The sequence below is a fragment of the Anopheles funestus genome, chromosome 3RL (assembly GCF_943734845.2).
Source record: "Anopheles funestus chromosome 3RL, idAnoFuneDA-416_04, whole genome shotgun sequence".
Taxonomy (NCBI): Eukaryota; Metazoa; Arthropoda; class Insecta; order Diptera; family Culicidae; genus Anopheles; species Anopheles funestus.
The window spans coordinates 47,641,768-47,661,977 of NC_064599.1; positions in this window are offsets into that span (position 1 = coordinate 47,641,768).

The following is a 20,210-nucleotide window of genomic DNA, read 5'->3' on the forward strand; positions in this document are numbered from 1 at the left end:
TATTTATAACAAAATGAAATCTGCTGTTTTTTTTAAATTGAAAACGGCATGCAAACCTTCATCAGCAGTGGAAATTTCTTCCATTTTTGCAGTTTTTTTTATGAAACACCTTTAGCTTTACAATTCAATGAAAGATGTTAAATTTGTCTGAACCTTTTGGTGACCTTTTAAAAATCTTTGAAAGTTGCAAAATTATTCATGTTTGTCCAACATCTTTTCATTTGTTCATGTACAATGTGGACAATGCGAATTTAATTGGCAAATTCAATTCTTGATTTATTGATTAATTACAGAAAATTGTGCCGATTTGCGCATCGATCACGCATAAACAAACATTAAATATGTGATTTTTCATATATTTACATTTAACAATGATGGCCTTTCGCCGTATTATCTTTAAAATATTCTAATGGCGTGTATAATTTGTTCTGGTTTTAGTCTAAGAAAAAGTGAATGCTATAATTCAACTAAATTTAATTCATGACGTGGAAAATATGTTTTAAGTTCCAATTTTTGCCAATCGCACCAAATAAAGAACACAACGACACTCAAGCAGCAGGAGAAAAAGGAGAACAAACAGTTACTTTAGGGATTTGTTTACTCTGAGTTAAAGTCTACATCGACGGATTTAGGGTTGATTGATCGATGGTAGATTGGTGTGTTGATTGTTATACAGTAGTGAAGCTGTTTTATTCTCACTTTGACCTTCAACAAAACGTTATGCTGTACATAATAGTACACAACCAAACTAAATAGGAATTTTATTTTGATGCTATTCAATAATGTATTATTGTACAGGGTTTAAAGTCATTTAATACTCAATTAGCGCATCAATGTTAATCATTGATTGTGTTATAATTTCACGTATTATATGATAAACAATATTGTTTCATTACAGTGCATGACAATAACAAATTCATCTCTGCAGATCATTCTGACGAATTTACGCAAGGCAACAGTTCAACAACCGTTAGCAAGGAATTAATTCTTCCCCAGGTCGTACCAAAGGCTTTCGACAAAGATAAAAAATTACAAACCAGCAGCAGAGCTACACATTGAGATGTGTACTGTTTTATTTTTTTAAATGTTCCTATTCTTGTTCTGCCCTCGCTAACTTTAGTACGATTGTACCGACCTCGCTTGAACATAAACTGATAGGATCTGGACAACAAATTCCTTCCCTGTGTCGCATTAAGGCGTGTGACCAGGTGGTGTTGCGCGTTGTTTCGAAATTTTACAAACCTACTGTTTCCTATTTATTCAGCCGAAACTGGAAAAGTGTTGATTTTGTTGGATATTTAATCATTTTTGTTTTGAGATTGAAAAGCGTTTTAAATTAGCTTAGAACTATTTGCATTCATCAGATGTATAAAATGTGTTAAAATGAATATACCTGAAAAATGACAATATTGGCAGTAGGAAACACGGGGAACAAAGACAGCAAGCGAACCTTCGATGATGAATTGTTTTTCAGTTATGTTATTATAATAACGATCCTTAGATGGCTCCTTCACAGTAAGCTCTTCAAAAGTGCTTGAAGCGATCACCGTCGTCCGATCGGGGCAAACTTGTCGGTCGATGAACTGATGGACATCGCTGTACCTCGCGCAGACACCGTTCACCACCCAAGGTTTGCATCGTTGATAAAGCATATTCGTCTTTGCCATTCTTCGTACAGTCGGGACTATCCGACCGAGTACGTAAAGGGTTGCCGCCGCTAGAATGCTAGAACTAGAAGAATACACAAGTGAGGCATGTGCTTTGGAACGATTTCAACCAGATGTGTGGAGCGAGACAGCAATTACTCGTCTACACTTGTCATCGTAAATCATTTACCATTCGCAAACCGGGTCGTCCCGGTCAGTTGGAATTCGTCTCGGGATCGCACCTTTCTGAAGCTTCATTCTCTCACTGCGGCCGATCGTTCGCACCATACTTACGGCGGTGCTGGTATGCGTCAGACGCAACGCGAAAGATTTCTTTCTTAAACACAACGATCTTTCTCAGAACAAGAAACGAACAGATGTGGATTGCACGAGATTCCATTACGATTTATGCTGAAACAACGATTACAATGGCGCGCAATAGGCGGACCGGCCTGATAAGGATGGGTTTGAAAAGGAAGAGTTATACATGAAAGCGAAATCTTCCTTTTCTGCGGCAGTATATTTATTATAATGGCATTTTAATAGCTTTCCAACGCATCAGGGCTATCCGAGCGAAATAAAACAATGTGCTAAAGTATCGTTTATTGAAATTGCTCGCATTTTTATATTATCTTTTTAAAAACGTAGTGTGACAAATATTTATGTTTGTGTGTTGCCACACATACAATAGCACATTATTACACGATTGTGTTATAAGATCACGAACCCGCTCATCATTTACTGAGTGTGTGTTCAGCGAAATTTAAATCAGCGCTATTTAACCGTTCCCAGACAGTGAAACTTGATGTCACAAAACGAAGCAATCCCAATGCTTTTGAGCGCGATATCTAAAGTGTTGTCTTATTGTAAATGTAAGTGTTGTATTTTATATGCAACCAATGATTTTGTTCACAACTGTACAATTTATTTATTTATCTTTCATTATTACGCCATTTAGCCGTGTATTGCCGGTCTCAACAACTGTACAATTTATTGTCAAAAAAATTCAAGAATTTTTATAAATGTGTCCTGATGAACTGTAGATTGAAAACAAATTAAAAAAAAAGAATAAATCATTCTCCCTACCGTTAGCATAGCTGTTATGTTCCTAACACTAACAATCTGTATAAACGACTTGCCTTGTGTGTGTGTGTATGTATGTAATTGGTTTCACCTCACATCTTGCCGACAATGCACTTCTGCATAGCAGAATAGAGTATCGAAACGGTAAGCAAAAACAAACTGAAATACAACGGATAGGAAATTTAAATAAAATCAATCGTATTACGCTGATTATGCACACGATCGTCCGACCCGCCCCCTTTACCATCATTCGTGGGGGGCACTTTCGGTCAGAAGCCTTCCTGCAACCGTGGCCTGCTGATTTTGTTGATTGTAGTCGACGCAAAACGAGCTTTTTTGGGGGGCCTATTCAGCACCACTAAACTGCCGTTTTAAATGAACTCATAAATCACTTTCGTTTCAATCGAAATGGAAATCGTTTGGCTGGCCAAGTGGTAGTGGTGCTAGAAATTTTCTTCCTTACCAGCCCATTACTACATTAGCCCACATCTTCCTGGTGGCTGTTTTTCTTTCGATCTCCGATCTCAAATGCACTTGAATGCAAGGTATTGCTGGTGTTATTTATGAGCGTGTCATTCTTCTTATGCACTCGCTGCATAAGAATCACCGGACGAAAAGACGAAAACGAAAACAGCTCCCAATGCGTTCTGGTACGAAGCAACTGATAAATGGTAATGCATCGCGATGCCGTTGTAGGAAGCTACAGGTTGTGTGGAGAGTTTTGGTCACGAATCACGGTATAAAGCATCCAGGAAAATGCCCGCCAGCCAGCTGAACCATCGGACACGGCGGTTGATTTCGTGTGTGTGTGTGTGTAGTGTGACTTTCGCTTTTCTTTCGCCCTGCAAATGAATATGATTTTTATTAGAATCCGACGAAATCGACACTGTACTGTTCCCCAGCGCTATTGTGAGCGCTTGAATAGACCACAAGAAGTATACAAGATCGTCTCTTTTTTCCACTAGCGTATCATTCATTCACTTGGCTTTCCTTTTTTTCTTGTTGTTGAGAAGTCGCCCACACCCAACACCGAGCCCGGGCGTTGGTCGGCAAAGATGCTTTCGAGATCTGCGGAAGTGATCGAAGGAAAAGTGTTTGCAAAGGTGGCACAGCACACACAAAAAAATACTACCTTTTTGCCGCGACTATTGACGCAAAGCCGATGTTGATGCACGACATCTCGTGTCCGGGAGCAGCGAGAACAAGGGGGGGAGGGTGGGGAAAAAAGGATTGTCATAAGCGCGTAGGCGCTTTCCGCTGTTTCAAGTGGGACAGGTTTCTTGCCAACTATGGCCTGTCACCTTCGAGTCTATCAATCAAAGCGCTAACGCATGACTACAGATTACCTTTCATCGCAGCTGCTCTTGGTTGACGATCCTGATGCTTCGAGTTGAAGGTTTCGCGACCACCATTCTACGCACCAGTTAGGAAACAAAGGAGCAAATAAAGAAATGGCGTAGAATTATCGCTTCATATTGTCTAAAGAAAATTATGCATACGATTAAAAAAAATAATTATATTTTTTTTCATGGTTTATAATTACTGATTTTTTACTTTAACTTATTTGCTTTCCATTTTAGTGAAGTGTAAGTCATGGCAATTTTTGTTGAAACGGAATTTCTGCTATAAGTAACCGGAAAACAGCTTAAGTGAAGGTAAAATCACTTCAAAGTGCAAAATCCTCAACGGTTGACAGCGGACCGTAGACCTTTATGGCTTAGTAGAAGTGTTTTGTTTTTGTCATTTCTTGTCTATTGTTGTTCTGTATTTGTTATATAGTTTTGAAAAATACGTGTATTGTTTTCTTCCTGCTTTGCTTTAAAATGATTTTTCTGTAATTTTTCCATTTTCTGTTTTATTTTAACAAGCAAATTCCAAATAATGCTTTTCGAATCCATACATTACACTACAGAACCGAAGGACAATATGGGTGCTTTTAAAAATAGTTCCAATCAAGTGTCACCAACTGCTAGGGTGTCAATTACTTGCACGACCAGTCTACGTGTGAAATGATGGGCTTTCAATATTATCGCAACCGCGAAAAACCGGATCGCGTTCGTAGTAGACAAAATGGTCCATTTGTCCACTTCATTCATGTGCGTCTGCCATTGAAATGAAGCCGGTCGCTTGGTTGTACTCAATATACAACTCCCTTTTGGCGTTGGTATATCGACATCGAAAAGAGGGGTTTTGTTTTTTTTGCGTACCCAACAAAGTAGGCCGTTTGAAAGGCAAAACAGAAGAAACCGCATTGCAAAAAAAAGCGTGAAAAACTTTCATGTTCTCACTAGATGATCAAACAGAATGTCAAGTTCATACATTTTTGCATTTTATGACACGTCAACGCCATGATATTGTTGTGTGAATGATGGCATTTTTAATTTTTTGTTTAATAGGAATAATTAAAATTTTTATGATTTGGTAACATTTTACACAAAATGTTCCCCAATTAAAATTTGTTTATCTGATTGTTTTGAGTGTTGTAAACGAATGTGAAGAACCAAATAGTTTTCATTTCTATCCGGACTTTTCAAACTATGGCTTTCCCATGCAACTCGTGGTGATTTTAAAACACAATTGAAAATATATATATTTTTGCCTATCGCGTACTTATGTATATAACAACTATGATAACCTCTCGGACTCATTTTGTTCTGTACCATGATCTTGGATGGACTCAGTTAGGTACTACTATACCGTTGAGGAATGCACATCATTGATCGCCGCAATGTTAGAAGTTTTCACAGTTTTGCAATGTAGTCAATAGTTTAGCAATTGACCATTTTTTAAACTTCTTAACTTTCAAAGATAAGGGGCGGCCCGGTGGTGCATGTGAAAAACGGTGCCCGTCCACACGGCAGGGACCGGGTTCAAATCCCATCCGGACCGTCTCCCCGTAGCATGGACTGACTATCCTGCTACGTGGTAAAATAAGTCTTGATACGGCCAGGCCGTTCTAACCGAGCAAAAAAAAAAAAAAAAAAAAACTTTCAAAGATAAATTCTAGCAGGTAAATCCTTCATCCTTCAGATCCTGTTTGGCAATATCTAACCCTCCCCTAAGTATTCCCTAAGTTCACAAATTCCTTGGTGGATTCCCTCGACGATCGCCGCTGCCATGCCCTATCCCTCTTGCTAGATTTCACTGATGCACCAACATTGCTCAACTTGATCCCTCGGTAAATTTCTAGTCGTTCTCTGCTTTTGGCCGTCTGCTAATATTCCCTTGGTCGTAGCGATCCATTGCTACGCGAGCTGAGGTCTTTTAAATCCTCGTATCATGTTTTAGGTTTCCAACCCGCTCTACCCTCATTCGGTTCCAGTTAAGATCGTCTCTTCATGGCTTGCACTGATCATTTTGTTCTCTAAATCACATGTGTGGTTCATTTAAAATTGATCTAACTCCACCTGATCCAGCCAACGAGCTCGTTGTGCTTCTCTCCGCCTCGTGCCGAATGGATCGCTGACGAGCACCTTCCTGGTGGGGCATGAGTCCGGCATCCTCATCACGTGCCGCAGCCATCTTATCCTTCCGGCTTTGACAACCGTCAGGATATCTGCACCGCGAAACAGCTCAGCTAGGTCGACCTCAGCCCTGCTCGCACACACCACCAAAGATAGTCCTTCGCACCCGCCGTTCAAAAATGACGAGTGCATTGGCATCCTCCGTTAGCAGAGTCCAGGACTCGTACCCGTAGAGGACTACCGGACGTATCAGTGTGCGATATATCGTGCATTTCGTGTGTTGCTGGAGCCTTCTGGATCGCAGGAGTTTGTGGAGCCCGTAGTAGGCACGATTTCCCTGAACAATGCGCCTTCAGATTTCGCTGCTCATGTTGTTGTCCGAAGTTACGATCGTACCAAGGTAGCAGAACTCCTCTACCACCTCGAGATCGTCGCCGTCAACTGATACTCTGCTCCCGAGTGAGGCTCTATCACGGTCAGAGCCTCCGGCAAGCAGGTACTTTGTCTTCGTCGCATTGATCCTCAATCCAATTCTGTCGGCCTCGCGCTTCAGTCGGGTGTGCGCGTCGCACACCGCCGCAGATGTCCGTCCGATGATGTCGATGTCATCCGCGAAGCCGAGAAATTGGAGAGAACTGGTGGAAATTGTGCCCCGGATGTCGAAGCCCGCGCTTCTCATGACACCTTCCAGAGCGATGTTAAACATCAAACAGGAGAGTCCGTCCCCTTGCCTCAGACCCCGGTTAGATTCGAACGATTCCGACAGCATGTTCGATACTCCCACCTTGCACTGCACCCCATCCATCGTGACCTTCAACAGCCCTACCAGCTTCCCTGGGAATCCGTACTGTTGCATGGTGTTCCATAGTTCGGTCCGATCTATGGTATCGTAGGCCGCCTTAAAGTCAATGAACAGGTGGTGCGTAGGGGTCTGATGCTCTCGGCACTTCTGGAGGATCTGCCGTAGAGTAAAGATTTGGTTGGCGGTCAATTTGCCTCCAACAAATCCAGCTTGGTAGCTTCCGACGAAATCTGTGGCAAGGGGCGTATGTCTGCAGAAGAGTATTCGGGACAGGATCTTGTAGGCTGCATTCAGGGCTGTGATGGCTCGAAAGTTAGCACATTCCAGTCTGTCGCCCTTTTTGTACACTGGGTGTATGACACCAAATGTAGAAGTGCACAATAAGCAATGTTCAAACATTACAAATATCAGAGTATCGAATAGCATTCAAGTTTGTTGAATAATATTATATTTATTAGGCTCAAACATAAAGTCTATACATGTTTTTGAAGTGCCTTAGCCAAGCCGTTGAGGAAACAGGAACAGGAAACAAAAGGAAGGCAGAGTGGGTGTTTTGGGTTGTCCTCAAAATTCTAACTGTTGTTTGTTCTGTTACAGTCCCGGTCAGTCCCGAACAACGTACGGCAAGTTTGGTTCACTATTCGCTCACTCCACCAGCCGTGTAGAACCAAACATCGAGGGACCAGATCGTTGTTGCGAACATACATCATATTACAATGATGAATTATAATCATGAATTATAAATAAATAATTATAAATAATAATATAAATAAGAAGATATTGATTTACACTTCAATTATACAATTTACCATATTATATTTACAACAATGCACTGATCCAATTCCGGTAAAGTTTATGATATTTTAAAAAAAATGTAAAATGTGAACTTTTGCAAAACAAAATCCAAACAAGAAAAATAACTAGGTTGAACTAGTTAAAAATAACTAGGGTTGAAAATAAGAGCTCACCGTGAAAATAACATTTTATTTCAATATCATTCATCTTAAACTTCGATTGTAGATTTGGAAAGGGTCTATTACAGGCTTTCGAACAGGAATATAAGAAGGTTTTTCATATGAAGTAAGCAATGTTCAAGTTGCCTGGGGCATTCCAGCCTTTGTTTATCACCAAAAACCACAAATAGGAGTTTGCGCAAAAAAAATTTTAAGTAAGATCAGATCTTTTTTGAATCTATTTGCACGAAATACGTTAAAGTTGCTTGGCTGCGTTGTAGCTGAAACTTGTTGATAAATGAATGCCTCTTTGAAGGATAAATTTTAATAAATAGATTAGTGACAATTTACCAGATATTTTTCGCAGAGGAATATGAATTAAACACCGTTCTTTATGCAGTATTAACAACTTTTATAACAACTTTCAATATTTTGCAAACAATTATGGTATTGGTTATAAGTGCGTCCAAGAAGTTTGGAAATCTTATCTGATCGATGAACATGGTCTATGAAAAGCAAAAAATCACATACATATATTGGATCATGCATCACATCGACTTAAGGGCATCACCGAAAATGGTTTGAGGCGAACACTCGTTAGTGTACTCTTGAGGTAATTATTGTACCGTTCAAGCTAGTTCGACGGAAAACTCGTGAAAATAAAGACGAAAGAAATACGATGTGAAAATCTAATGAATAGTTTTAAGATTGCCCCAAAGGACTTCTTTCTTTTTCACAAAAAAACTCGCTTACAACCGCAAGTCGATTCCCGTAGCTTTGTTACGCTACTGAAGTCTTGCGTATCCACACATCGTTACACTTTTAATGCACATTTGCTACACCGTAAAAAGTGCCGTAGGAGTATTAAACGCAACCCTGGAAAAGCTACTCATCATAGTGTCATAGTTGCGGTGGAAATCTGCATCTCAAGGTTAGTGCAATGTAATTAGCATGCATGCCGGACTGCATTTGTGCCCGATAACCATAATAGTGATCACTGGCTACAATTATTCGCTTTTCGTCCACAACAAGGTTACAGACATTATCTTCAGCATGCAACCGGAACCGGAACGGTAATCAGTGAGTTTGATGTTGAAAAAGTTACACCATCCAGCAAACGGTACTATTGTTACAGACTGACGAAGATTTTCGGTAAACTCTGGTGGTGTGGTTCATTGTGCTAGTGAAACATCGTAATATGTACATTTCTGATGCTTACCAACAAGTAAGTGCCAGTAGTTACCGACTAGCTGAGAGGCTGGCAACGACGTTGCATTCGTTGCGTGAGATAACGATACATCAAACGCCCAAACTACCAACACGGTGCGAATGTGTCATCACCATCATCAAAATTACCAGCGCAAGATGGCAACCAATTGCAATCGCACCAACCTGGCGGGAGATGCTGCTGCACTCATTTGTGCCGATGCACATTACAAACTAACGTAACCTTTTGTGGACGTGGACACGCAACGAATGGAAAGTCCCAGCTTCGCTCATGAAATGTTGCTGCTTTTTTCTCCCTGAACGATGCCGCTTACCGGCACTACTTAGCAACACATAATTTATTCCTGGCTTATGAAGCACGTCACCCGCTCGATCTGCACTACCAAACCATAACCAGTATTATAACGAAGCACTTTCAGCTGAGAACTACATACCTATTAATGATGAGCCCACTCTATTATTGCTGGCATCTCATGTTGCACAGATTATTTTAATATCACGAAAAGTTTGCACGCTGCGAAATAGTTCACGGAATAAAACTCGTCTTGAGATTACTTACCGGAGCTTTAGTACGGCAACGCTTAAGTTGAATTGTGTCTAATTTTATGACCGTTGGCGTGTGTTTAGTATAACGATTTAGTACAATTTTATATGATTGATTAATACTGGACAACTGTTTAAATTATGAAGCATCTGATAAGGTTCACTCTGTGAATTGCAACTTGATAGTACTAAAATAAAAAAGGGAAATGAAAATAATGAAAGTAAACGTCAAGTATAGAAATATCATTTAATTTGAAAATACAATAACCAAATGACATGTAATAAGACTTTAGCTAGAATATAACCGTTATATCTTTAGAATGCAGAAAAAATGACCGTTTCACCGGTAATGGGATTAAAAAATGGAAGAAAAAATTTCATTCCAAGAAGTCGAACATATATAATTGTCTAACATGAATAAGTTCAACATAAACAATTACTCGCCCACTAAACTTTTATTCAGAAATAAAAAAAAACATGTTGGGTTTTAAAGATACAATATATCTAAAAATTTGTTAAAGTGTATACAGTCATTACGTGGCGGCCCGGTAATGCATGTGATGAATGGTCCTACTCTGTGTAATAATGGTTTTCGAGTACGTAAGGAAGTTTAAAATTCGTTTTAGATAATAAATTTATGAACACAAATTGCGAATTATACGGAACAATGAACAATACTACATGTACAATTAATGAAAATATTTTTGTCAAATTAGATTATTTTATCATTTGGTAGAAACTATTTAGTTTGGTTTACTAATCACATATGGGTCAAATGCTTAACAAAGCATCACGTTCCTTCAAGAATTCCTTCAGAATTCCATTGGGTTTTAAATTGACGATGTGAATCCAAAGCAAAAGTGACATCTGCAGTTTTTGATACAAATTTTGATTCAGGTAAATTAACAAATTAACAAATTTTGATTCAGGTAAACATAATGTAGGCGGCCCGGATGTGTATGTGTTAAACCGCGCCAGTTCCACACCAAAGTTCCGGGTATAAAATCCCATCCGGACCGTGTGCTCCGGTAGCAAGGACTGACTATCCGTCTACGTGGTAAAACAAGTTTAGTAAGCCAGAAATGGCTGGCGTGACCTTAGAGGTCGTTAAAGCTAACAAGAGAGAGAGAAAGAAAGTTAATGTAGAGATAGGTGATCACATCTTTAGACATTTTCCAAAATTGCACCTGAATAACAAAAATAACAAGAAATATGTACAGAAGAAAACTAAATGCTTGAAATCCTTATTCATTTCGATTAATCATGTTAAAAAAAACCGAATATACAATATATACCGAAAACCTATACAGAAATATTAGATTTTTTGCAATTAACATCTTAAACGTTTCCATAGGCGTTTGCAGTCGATAGGAAGAAACAAATAATATCTTGTAAAAATAATATCTAACACCTATAAAAACATACAAAAACTATATCTTCATTTAAAAATAATTTGTTTGTGTGCTTTGCAAAATATATGTAAATCATCAAATTTAGCAGCAAGAGTAGTTGCTCATGATAAAAATGGCTATTATAATTTGAAAATACAATATTTTTTCACATATTCTTTTTTATGTTTTATTATTTTACTAATATGTCATTTTATAAATATAAATATGCACGTGAAATGTAAGTAATAAACCATTTGAAAATGATTTTTTAATGCTAGATCTACCGAACGTTTTAAGGGGGTTTAATTATTGGATTAATTATTAATCATTGTTTAATCACAATGTGGTGTTAATGAAGCGTTCCAGTCCAAACGACTGTTCCGATACTTCTAGTATTACAAATAATATTATTAATCATTACACCAAAGTTAATAATGGTAAAAGTAAATACATTTTTTGAAAAAAGAAAACTAAAACTATCTTTAAAACTTTATCTGTATACCAGACTGATTACTGGGTAAAGGAATTGAAATAAAAACAACAAGAATAGTATTAATCTAGCTCCGGATTTTTTTAAAAGTTTTATTATAAGTTCAGATAAAGTTCAGTAAAGCAACAATACTTTGAGATCAGTTTCAAACTAACTCTTCCAATGTGACAAACGTTGGTAATGCAAAATAGTGACGCAAAAAGTGTGCATTAATTATTCATGCACCATGCGTGACCTAAACCCCTTCATTTTGTACCTTTACTTTCACCTCTACTTGTTCAGTTGACTTTGTTTTAGATCGATCCCGGACCCGGACCCGGCCCGTGCACATTCCACATAAAATCGATCGAAACATTCCTAACAATGATGCTTTTCCGCCGATTGGAACGAATCAATGGTTCTCCGGATGAACGGTAAAGTATGCAAAGTAGGAAGTGGCCTACCGGTGCGTTCGGGAAGATATGCTGAAGCATATAAAAAGGGTTTGGTGCGCTAGTTTCCGGATGCACAATGGTGTTGTAATTCATTACGGTGGGGAACAATAAATTGTATTGCCATTTAACTTTATGACACCTCTTCCCGGGCGGCCGCTGCGTGTCAATCTGCTTGAGAGTTAATAAACTTTTCCACAATCATATTTGTACTTTTTTAAATAACTTGAGCTTCCAATGTTTAGCTCCATGTCACGCGTACTCTTGTGGGCATAGCTACGGCTTCGGTAAATTCTCGCCGTAAAATAAATGGCACAACAACACAAATGTAAAGTCTACCCTAAGTTTACCCTATTCATATTCCTACCAATTGTATCATAATGGACCTGACATCTTTATTATGTAAATCCTTTATTCAACAGATGCGATGAACGCACTACTTAAAAGCCCACTAAAAACGTCTTATTTGGTAATGCGCCTGTTTTAACGGCCAGCTAACCTGGAAACAATACAGCGGAGGAATGAGGGATTGGCGACAAAGTCGGCTATCATGTGTGTTTGCTAATTGGACAGCAATGGACCCGATCGTACCAGGCGGGACAAGACACACGCCAGCACTCCGTATCTTAATGTCATTATCGATGGATTTCAAAGTAGCTGCAACCTTGGCTTAGGCTTAAGCTCATTAAGAATCTATTATATCGAAAAGAAACAAGCTTACGCGAGTGAGATCGGATCTTCGTACGAATCAAGTTGCTGGAAGGCGTGCGTGCGTCACTGTTGAATATGTGTGATACATTTGAATGGCAGGTGTAGATGAATATGGTGCCTTAAATTGATTCGTCTGATGATTGATTGCTACTAAACGCGAGTTGCCATTTGGCAAGATTAACTTAACTGCTGCATACATGTAATTTCCTTGTTTTCCACATTTAAACAATTTCCGCACGTCACACGCATTTTGTGAATAGTATCGTCAAGCGTGTTTTTGTAGGTACGTGCATTGAGCAAGCTTTGCACAGGTGACCCCAGCACAGATCGACACAGTTTCCTCAATTGCGCAAATATACTTTTCCTGCTGCATTATGTCGTAATAGGGTCATGTTTGAACATTTTTCATGCTTTACTTTCTGTGCAGGTATGCTGCAGTGAGAATGAGGTAGAGAAAATTCCTCCGCAGAAAGGCAAAAAGGCTATTGAAAGTGCACATCGTCAGTCGATCTGGCAATTGGTGCCGTTGAACACGACGATGAATTGAAACCAATCCAAGAGATTCTCCCCCACAAATACACCGCACCGCTTCATTCCGGATGCTCCAGCAACAATAGCTGCTAACACCGATGGCATCGGATTATGAAGAGGGTGACGATATAATAGCCTGGAAGTGAAGAAAATGTGCCTCGAAGCAGATGGATACTGTGTGCGTGGGGGTTGGGAGGATCTGATTTTGTTTCGATACAACGCCACATTCGACGACGACGACCTGATTGCGGTAACAAATGATGTTTACGAGGGCCCATTTCCCTTACAGCGTCCCATCGAAAGCACAATTCCCTTGCACTGTTTTTTTTCTTACCTTGCGCCCGCTGGTTTTGTGATAACGATCGGCTTAACACGGTGAGAAAATGCATCCGGCGGTTTTGTTTCCTCTTCTCAGCCTCATATTGATGTAGTTAACGTTCCGACGAATTGTTCATTATTCTTCTCACACTATCACCTGTTTGTGATTGTTTGGTAGCATTCTATGCCAAATTTATACACAGCGCGCCTCAAAAAATATTTTCTTTCTTTTGGAAGATTAATTTCAACATGTTTACAATTTATAGTGTTGTTACACGTAGCAAAACGCCTCAAACATATTATAGAATAAATTGTTGTATTTATTAATGACTAAAATTAATTCATTAGTATTTTTTCTTTACTGATTATTACATTTTGAAGTAATTGGTTGAAGATGTAACATAAAATCGCACAACATTCAGGCGCTTAAATACCACATGAAGCTGATGCCAACTCGGCTCTCGGTACTCGGTTCCAATCGATATCACAACAATCATAGACATCCCAATATAAAGATTCTTAGTTAAATCAGAAGCTTAACGGTAAATATTTTACCATTCGGTGATGGTAAAGTCATCTTTGCTGAACGAAATCATTAATAAAAATTAAACATTAAACATGAGTTGTCATTTGCACAATAATTGGAGAGGCTCTTAAACTTGCCCAAAAACATCGCATATGGCTTAACATCATGCATTTCTGTATTTAAGCGCCATTCCTAAGCAATCATAATTTCAGTGGTTTTAAAAAAGTATGGTAAGATGTTAACGTCTCACGAATTTAACTTCTTTTTTGTATGTACATTTTGTGTATGTTTCTCTGGTTTTTGATAACCACTTCATCATATCGTTCTATTGGCCTAAGGATAGTGTTTTTGTAAAATATAGAACAAACTTTACGCTGATCTAATGAAATAAGTCGCGATTGCAGATCGTTGTGTGATGGTCGAAGGTGATTGGTAATGGTAATGGTGGTAATAAATCAAAATTCATAATATAACATGAGGTTTACACATCAGACCATACATCATGGACCAGCTAAATATTATATATTGGACAGTCGAACAGTAAGTAACTCAAGTTCAGAAACGCGCAATAAAAAAACGAAATTAGTGCAAGCACAAGAGAAAAGTTCAAAGATGATTCATTTTGAAAATAATATTTAATAAATATAAACTCGAAAGCGAATCATTGTTCGTCTTAGCAGCGAAATCTTAAACAATTTTATCATACTATTAAAACCTTTGGTTCTTAATTATTATATTTATAAATATATACCAAATTAAACCAATAGCGTAAAATAAATAGAATAGAGTAAATGCTTAAGGTGTAGTCAACAAAAATTAATGTGAATCGACTATCTTGTGTTCAAAAGCAATGAAACGAATCCATAAAAGTTTAATTCTGTTTCGATATTGTTGAATGATAAATTTTCAATGAAAATGTAACTTTTAAAATTTATTTCCAAATGTTCTAAATCCGTTCTCCTTATTGTAGTTTTTCTCTTGGCATTGAAACAGTACATTTAACTGAGGTAAACAAGTTTCACTTATGCTTAGAGAGCATATTTCATCAACAACAGAAGGCATGGATCACAGGCTTCCATTGCAAACAGAAGACAGAAGAAAAAATAAACTAAAGAATCAGCTATGTAGTAGCCCGTCTGCTCGTCGTTGAGAAGCGGCATGCAAAGACGGCCTGGTAATATCCGGTGCAGGGAAATTACAGACATACTCTTCCGACCTCCAGAAAAACATTGAACGGTGAGAAGGGGACGGCTAGAACAAATGTAACATGATCAAGTCACATGCCCAAGTGGAGGGATCCGATCCCGACTCGACAACAGTGGTGGACGAATCGATATGCGTTTATAGCAAAAGCTGATGCACACAATGTCACCGGAAAGAGTTGGTGGTAATGGGGGGGGGTGCTTCTTGAGACGGGCCGGTAAGAATATACAGAAAATATTGTTTCGAAAAATGCCATCGTCATCAAAGAGTTGCGTTTTGTTGCTTTTTGCTACCCTGCAACCAGGAATGTGTGATAGTGTCGATCGTTGCAATATGAGGTCTGGGTCGGACTTTCGTTACAGACGCGATCGGGAAAAGCCAGAACGATCTCGGCTGGTCGTGAATTGTCACGTCAGTTTGCTTTTCGGTGTCATGATGTTCGTTAGCAAAGTGGTTGCGTTAGAAAAGTGTGGATTAGTGAAGTTCAAGTGTTGATTCTCAAGTGGTGACTTTGGTTAGAGATGTTGGTTTTGTAACATTGGTGTATGATCGTAGTGATTTCTGAACAAAGTCAAGCACATCATTATCCAGTAAATATGTAAGTATATCGTTTGATTTTTTGAACATCATACAAATTTCATTGCTACTATAAAACGTCTTGAGACATATTATAAAATTATAGCTTAAAAATTTGTCTTTTTCATAAATTGATATTCTGAAAAAATGGAATACCAAAAAAAGTTATCCGCCTATTGTAACCATCATTTATTAATTAAATCTAACACTTTTGCAACACGTTCTCATGCTTCAACTTGAAGTAACAGTGCAAAAATCCGCATAAAGGTTTAATAAATTGTTATTACCGGCAAATTGAATGAGGCCAAATCAATATTTGTTCAATTCCCCCCCAAGCCCACCTACAGACAAAAAACCAACAAACGGAATGGTTCCGTACGGCCATACCTGGCCCGCGCGAATGCACGAATATTATTTTTACTTTCGTCAATTTTGCAGCGGTGCTTCCACAAGGTGATTTCCGGCATTTGGCCCAAATTTGTTCAACCGCATATCGTGCAAGGCTCACGAAATAGGTCGTTTCCCGCGTGAGGAAATTGCGAAAAACGTAAACCTATTTTTCCCGCAAGGGTTGCCCTTAAGCATTCCCCACCTCCACCTGGCACCTAGCAAACAACGTTCGATGGGTTGTCAATGATGGCTACCATAGTCAATTCGACAATAGCTGCAGGTGACGGACTGGAAGATTTATTTTCCTAGAAAAAAACCAATTTTGAGCATTTTCCCAAGTGTGCTATTGGCTATGGGTAAGCTAGATTGGAGAAGAAATCATAACAAACGAGATAAAACGCGGCGTTACGTTAAAGAAATGTATTTAAATTACCCACGGATCGGAAATAAACACACCAGTGTAGTAGCAAAAGGGAAATGAAGCTAAAGCGAAAGCGTAAAAACCATGGAAGCTGACACCGGTCGACACAAGAAACCATGCTAAATGGAGTTCACGATTAACTTTAGCACTTGCTTGGGTATGCTTTAATGTCTTCATTCCAAAACGAACACTGCATTACCGAAGAGGAAAAATGTTGAGGTACACGCTTTTAAAATCGATTAGAAAACATGAATTTGTTCCCCAAAGTTTTATTTTTGTCAGGTACACAGCACACAGCATAAGCGCTAACTTCAACAGTGATTAATTTTGTTGACACACAAAAAGCTTCAATTACAATAACAATATCATCCAATACAATAACCGCGCCTAGCGATTGGCGCCTCCTATACCTTTGCTATTATACCACTTTCCGAGACACGTTTAATGTTATTTCATTAAAAAACATACAATACCCCTCAATTGATCTGACTTCGTCACGGATCACGGCACACCAACCGTTCAATGAAAGTGTCTTCCGGCACGACCGTGCCAAGTGATCTGCGAAGTGACAGCGCGACGATAAACGATGAATAATGCACTTCAGTTGAGGTTGGTCTGAAAGCTTTCACTACACCTTGTCCGCAGGTCAAACCATTCGGGTGGTGGAAGGATTTGATGGAATAGATGCTTTCCGCCAACGTCACCGCACACGCGGTCAGCATGGAGCCACAAACGGTGTCAGGTCACCAATCTCCTTGTGGTAAGATCAGATCTACAGTACACTGCAGGGCTATTGATGGAACTGTTACATCGGCGCTAGTATGTACTTTTACCTAGCGGCTCAATATTTCACCTTTTCTTCATCTGTCGCTCGTAGCTCATAAGACATACGATGGGCTGCATTGTCCGTCAATGGGGTGTCAGCACCGATCGATGGACAATTATTCGGAGTGGATTAGGTCAACGATGAGATAACAGAATCAACTTCTCGCTGATGCAATCGGTGTCCAGTTGACCTGGATGGGGAAGTGGAAGGAAGTGGAAAAGATTGCAATACATCTTTAAAAAAAGGACCGAGAACTCATGTGATGCCCAAAACGGAACTTATTTGCTGTTAAAAAAAAAATGCGAAAAATATCTTTATAGAAGCATTAGAATCGAAGCACCAATATAAGTATAAGTCTCCTCAGGTTGTCCAGGAATTCCATTTCTTCCAGTCACGATCTGCATGGTATCCTACAGTTGCAATAAGCAGAGATAGCAATAGACGTAGATCATGATTTGGAATTTTATCACGTTTTTACTCTGCTAAACGGTTCTCCGGAGCCCATGGACAGGAGGGAAAAATATGACTTTGTTCTCGCATCGTCTAGACTTGCAGCAAAAAAAGAGGTGTCCGAGTGCTACCAAACTTGTGCACACAAAAGGATTCATATGTGTGATGTATTGATTCTTGATTGCAGCCATAATCGAGTACTTGCTGCAAGTTCGTACAACACAGTGAGAGTTGACACTTGATTAGCGCTCCGAAAGAGATACCCCTTTAGTGGTTTTTTTTCTTTCTTTTAATGAAGAAGAAGAAAACAGAGAACAAATAATACACCAAGAAATACGTGCAGTAGCCAACACCGGGCCTGGCACATACACGAAGCGTTCGTGCAAAAGTGCAACGTCTCAATAGATACTCGATGCCGATGGTCGGTTGCAGAAATGCAAAGCTAGGGAAAAAAGGGGTTCACACGATTCTCGGCACATAAAACGTTGTCCACGAATGGGGAATGCGTGTTTGATGACTCCAATGACAGTGGTGCACCTCATAATGCTCCCATCATCAGAACTTTACGCCGGAGCAAAAACTTCCTCTACCACTGTGCCGTGGAATTTGCGCTAGACACGCTTGTCATTCGCACATTCGCACCGGATTCGAAAGAATGTTTGCTTAGCAAAAGAAAAAAGAAACTTCCCTTTTTAGAGCGGATGTACCGAGCCGGTGGACCTCGAGTAGTAGAAGTAGCTGATATGACAGAAACACTCGGGATTTAGGTTGCATTTCAGGCGTGGATGAAATCTGATAATACCGTCCAGCAAACATTGTATCGTAGTGCAATGGTTGCATAGTTTCATATATCTAGTTCATATACTAAACGATGTCTAAAGAATTAATTATCATCATTTTTAATTATTTCTTCTAGCGTTTCAATTTAGAATATGGTAAACTAGTTTGAAAAGCTGCACTTAGCGCCCTGCAAATGTGTAACATCAGTCTAGACGCAAATGCACTTTAACCGTAAAGCTCGTAGGCGTCGATTAGCTTCATTCGAATAGTAAGTCACCATGAAGAAATGCAAATATACATCAGCGCTTGAAGGCTTCGTGTTTGTTTGAATGTATGTTGAAAAAAAAACTATGTCCCATGTGTAGCGCCACTAACGCGGCTGCCGGCCTACCTACCAGTGTGAGTTACAAAACATGTCTCCCTGTTAGCTGCGATTGAGATTCTGAGAGTGATTTTGACCATCGTAATTGGATGGGAGACCCCTTCTCATGGGGTTTAGCTTTTTTTTTGGCCCGCCGTACCACAGAAACTTGACAATATTAAGCGCCAGCACGTTCAAACGCCAATTCGGACATTCGTAGTGCGACGCTTAACAACCATTTAAATGTCGGCGTAAAGCAATATCCCAGAGGCATCGGGCCGCAGGCTCTCGTAGGCTTTAGGAGGAAATGATAAACCAGGCGTCCTTGCGTGGAGCACCAGATCGTTTGCAGCAAACCTTCTCACCGAATCTTGCCCCCCGGGGCAATTCGGGTGTTTGTTGTCCGTTGTGCTTTTGTTCGGGTTAGCTTGAATTGAATAGGGGTTTGGTTTTTATCAAACTCTGCATGTCGCTCCGATCGTACTGTGATCATGGGAAATAGCTAAACATTTTCGAGGATGGATAGTTCCATCCGGTCAAGAAAAGTCAAGTTTTAAAAGATCTCACCTGCAGATGCAGGAGAGTGGGAACATTTAATGCTGCTTTTTTTCGGCTGACCAAGAATATCCCCCAAGTGTAGCCGTGGAACTTCCAGTAGCAGTAGCAGCTAATACAGTGCTACGGAAATAAGGGGGTATAAGCAACACGTACCAGATGTACCAGATGAGAAGGGGTGAGAATTTCAACAAAACATACCGATTACTATCGGCAACAAACGTTTAGTGAGTTCTCCAAATGTTGTATGGTGTGTGCACCTTGACGGCTCCACCATCGTACAGTAAGCTAGCAGCTAGCTTTTCGACAATTGGAGCAATTCGAGGGCAGCACACATTTGCACCCCCTTGGTGCAATTAAAGCGTTGTTATTTAAAAGCCTCCGAGATTCGGGAGCTGCGGTTTGTTGCCGTGGTAGCCAACTCTTGAAACGTTTCCTAACCGAAGCGGTATTTTTAAGATCGATTATTGATTGAATTTTCTCACGTGTTCCCACATGCCACATGAGTGTTGAAAAGCAGCACACAAGCAAA